Consider the following 4,920-nt stretch of genomic DNA (forward strand, 5'->3'; position numbering starts at 1 on the left):
TTCTTTTCATTTTACTGGATATAGGGAAATATTATTAGTTGACGATGAAGAGGAAAATAGCACAATATATCATGTGTCTTGCATTCGCTTTCTTGGGTGGCCCTCCACGACGCCTAATATTAGGATTGTAGAGATCAGACACACGACACAAACATTTGCCTTTTGCACCTTTGTGGACTGGATTGGCGATAACGTAGTCGGGTGCGGCCCAATCAATTCCTTATTATGTAAGTAACATTTAATCAGCCCATTAATTTAAAAGCCATTGGCCGTCGGTGGTCGACCAAGGTGCACAATTCAGAGAAACACTTACATATATACCTCTTAGAAGCGACTAACCATGCCACCAGCAACATATATATTGCATCAGAGAACAGAAAGCTTTTATAGTCCAGGGACACTCTAAAAATGCACAATGAAGTACAGGGCTAGCCAAGTAAGTGTACAATCTACAGGTAAGAAAGAAATGTATCGTAAAGATAAATATACAGAGACCTAGTCATGGTATAGATGAGTATGCCAGATGCATGTACGGCTCCTTGTGGAGCTCAAACTGAATCTGCACTATAGGTTCACAACCTTTGAACTTCTTGTGCTCCTTGTCCGCCTGGGTGCGTCCTCGAAAGGGTGCACTGCCGTCCACCTTCGAGGTTGCTCGATCCGACCCATTCGTGTCGGAGAGGAGGAGACCGCTAGCTGTAGGTTCAGCTTTGGTACTTCCATTTCTTCACTTCAATGTTAATAATTACGGTTGACGAAATACTAACTCAGCTTGCTAACAATGAAGTTCACATGGGAACATCCACCATCGGAGCAATCGAGGTTGCAGCCATGCAAAATTCAGCAACAACACACATGCGGTTCCCGGGCCATGCATATCACACACAAGACACCAACCAAACATGCTACTGGATTCAGTTTGACTTTATCCGGATGCAAGTTGGTAGCCATAAAATACACATGCCGGCTATAGAAATAAACCGAAAATAAGTAATTTCAATGAACCGTTAGGCAAATAGTGAACTGCACAAACAAATTAATGAAAGATAGTATGTAGTGATGCAAAAAAAAAGAGAAAAGGCTACCTGTATCTTGCTATCCAGACATGTAGGTCATTGTATACTCTTCTTTTCATTCTGTAGAAGACCTTGTGCATAACCTCCTCAAGGATTCTCCCGCATCTGTAAAGACTTGCTTCAGTTCCTTTGAATAAACTGTCATTTTTTATAACTGAGACTCAAAAGGTACATCATAAATCTCTAGAAAGTATTATTTAAGTAAGTTTGAAACTACTATCAACTACTTCAGGAAACACGAGGTGAGGCCCGCTGGCTAATTTACTTAAGGAAACAACTCAATTCTGTTATTTTTCCTATCTCTCCTGAACCAAAAGATATAAAAAAATGCAGAAAATCAAATAGATGGATACATCAGTTATTTTTAAAGGGAACCAAAGAAAAGTTCGATTCATGTAATTAATTAATATATCTAGGCAACTACTAAGAAAGAGGCAGCTATCTCACTATGGACAATCGTAGCTTGTCACATTACAGAAGCAAGGTTAAAGACCATGATCAACGGAGGATGATTCATCTATGCATGGACATTGTTTTAACAAATCATCTTAATCGGTTCAGCCAATGAACTATGATTAACCAATTTTCTTAACCCTTTCTACTAAGAAACTTTTGTAAAAAAAAAGGTGGAGCTCATAATGTGCTTTCTTTCATAGATCAAATAGCTGCATGTTCCTTTTTGTGGGGAGGATACGTACTCGATAGCCCGCAAAAGGTCAACAATCCGAACTCTTTATGCCAAGTAAAATTCATATACATGCTTTGCAGATTTCATATACACATATGCACCAGTGCAATGCTACACTTTGTCGAGCTCGACATTGAATAATACATGAAGAGGAAATCCATACAATACATAATAATTGTCAAGCAATCGGAGACATGCTCCCGCACATGCTAATCAGTGGCGCGTCTCCTTGGCTTGGTTTCCTTGCTTCTCTTTGATGAACCTGTACAAATTTTAGAACATTAACTTCAACCCTTAAAATTAAATTCAGAAAAATAATAAGAACTAAACACTAGGAATAAGACGGCAAGGAACTGTAACATTACCAATCTAAAAAAGTTGGTCCAATAACTAATGGTGGCCACATACTTCAACTAATATCCCAAAACTGTAAGAAAGAAATTTTACACAACTACAACTTCATATGACCATACAGTAGTTGTCTTAAACCTCCATCTGCCAGCGCGCTGCCGATGAAGGACGGGGCTGACACCCACGGCCCGCCTCACCGGAGCCGACGAAGACCGAGGCGAGCGAGGCCATGCCAGCCAGAGCCGCGTGAGGGAGAGACGGAGTGCATCATAACTATTTAAAAAGGAAAAAAGCAGAAAGCATGGTGACCTCGCAAGTAAATGGAATTTGAGAGAAACGAATGAGGTAATCATGAATTTGAAACTTCTTAATCTCCTTCAATCCATAAATTGCAAAATTGTTAAAGCTAGATGCAGTACTTACTATTGGTTGGAGCTAAATTCAGGAAAGGTAATCTTGTGTGCATGACAGAGCATAAAGAATACACATGAATTGCGGAAGCTAAACTGGCTACTCAACTTCCCCAAACCACTCTGCTAATTGCTGTTTGACACCAGAAGACAAAATCAATAACCGCAAATTAGAATAATATAAACCTTGAAAAGCACACCTGGGCGAGTGTACATAGCAATAAAAGAATGAGAAGCACACCTGCAAGAAAACAACAACACTAATCAGCCTAATCTAGCAAGGTAAACTAAAATGATAGGTATCCTAAAGTTTTTGATCCAGAACTTTGACAATACCAAAATGTTACTATTCATGAGTTATCGCCACAAACTTTATACATGAAAAATAAATAAAACCAAATTATATTTTCTCCTAAAAGAAATCTAGCAATGCAGCAATAAAATGTATGAAGTTTTCTCTGAATGTACAAACATAAAAAGGCAAAAGGAAATACTTTCCATGCATTGAAGAAACATGATACATATTTGGCCTTGAATTACCGCCACACGTAGAACTGATCCATAAAATGGACCTCATATGTCGGATGAGAAGAAATCCAACGAGGAGATAGCCGCTGATTGTATTCAGTAGTGCACCATCCTCTATAATATATGGACAAATCCACAAAAATAGTGCCCTGAATACAAAGATGAGCTTGTCAACATAACTGAAGTAATGATTTAGGTAAGAAACAGAACCACGAAATTGGAACAAGTGGCATGGATCTCTATTTACTAAACTTTGCATCATACGAGCTTGCTGCATATGGAATACATGAAATAAAAAGATTTTTAAAGGTGTTAAGCCTACATATATCAAGGAGAATACGAGCTCAATTTACTTGGGAATAGGCTCAGCTAAGCCAAAAATTTATGTATGTTAAGTGATTGAGTTTATCGATAGAGTTCACTTGCAATTCTTAACGGCCATGTACCGTGGGATAACTTGCACCTATATGATTATAATTTTCTAGTAATTTTCAGCAGTTGGATCCCCTCCAGTTATAAATACCCCAAAAACATAATATCCTAAGAAACTTAACACTAAGAATTTCTCAATACACAAGGAGTATATATGAAAAAATGCAGTTTCCAGTACTAAAATCAGTTTTGAAAAAGACGTGTGATCAAAGTAGAATTATATACCTACCTGTCTCCTGTATCCTTTTTTCATTGATGAGTGCTTGATCGATTGCATGATCCTCTTCAATTCTTCACTCTATTCTTTTTCACACCTTGCAATGCAGAATTATACATCAATATACTAATTCGAAATAGACATAACCATTGAATATTAGAGAAGTAGTCTTACAGCCTACCAAATAATATGCAGCGCACTCTCAGACTCCCAATGTTCAATAGTACTTCCTCCATAGTGTAGGAGATAGCAACAGGCTAGCATAAACTTATTGTTTGAATTGTCGGACATGCCTCCGCCTCGAGATGCCAAATGGGGGGTAACCGAGTTAACAATCTGGACATGTTCATGACTATCTTTACCTGGATCCACCCCAGAAGCATTAAAATAGCAATCAGTATTGGTAAGAACAAGCGAAGAATAGCAAGCAAGCAGTGAAGAGATAAGGCATTAGCCATGACTTACCTTGCAGATGGCTGGAGAGGTGACCTGCGGTGACGAATACACGCAGTACCGCCGGCAAATGGCTGATGCAGCAGCAAGGACGCTGCAGCTCGGACCAGAGTTGTGCGCCTCCTATTGAACTCGCACGTGTTCACGGCCTAGGGTTTTGCCTCGTCGTCAATTCGTTCGGCGGCGTCCTTCTGTGTCGCCATGGCCTCGCCCACCTGGGCTAATCTGAGTAGGAAGAGAGACGATAGATAAGAGGGGACAAGTGGGAACCAGAGGTGGCTGAGGTGGGAACCAGAGGCGGCTGCCATGGGGACTGGAGGCGCCTACGGCAGCTGAAAACAGCAGCACAGGTCGGCGGAGAAGAGGAGAGCTCAGACCTGCGTCTTCCTGGAACCTCCGCTGAGATGCACCGCCGCCGCTCGCGACGGAGAGGGCAGAGCTCGTCATGGCCGGAGGGAAGAGGTGATGCGGTCGAGCTGGGAGAGCAGCAGCGGGGAAGGACGACGGAGGCAGGGTGGGGGGGCGGCGCAAGCGGATGGGAGGAGCAGGTCACGATGAGGACGATAGGGTTTCCACCCCTGGCTTGCGAACGCTTTTTCCCCTCCCCTTACGATTTTTTTTTCTCCCTCAAGCTGAACCAACGACGCGCCGACGTGTGGCCCAATCATGAAACGAAGCAAAGCACTCGCCCAGCCCTCCCACAACGCGCGGCATGCGTGGATCGCTGTGAGGCCCCCTATGGGGGGCATCATATATACCTTCAGA

The sequence above is a fragment of the Lolium rigidum genome, chromosome 1, assembly GCF_022539505.1.
Source record: "Lolium rigidum isolate FL_2022 chromosome 1, APGP_CSIRO_Lrig_0.1, whole genome shotgun sequence".
NCBI lineage: Eukaryota > Viridiplantae > Streptophyta > Magnoliopsida > Poales > Poaceae > Lolium > Lolium rigidum.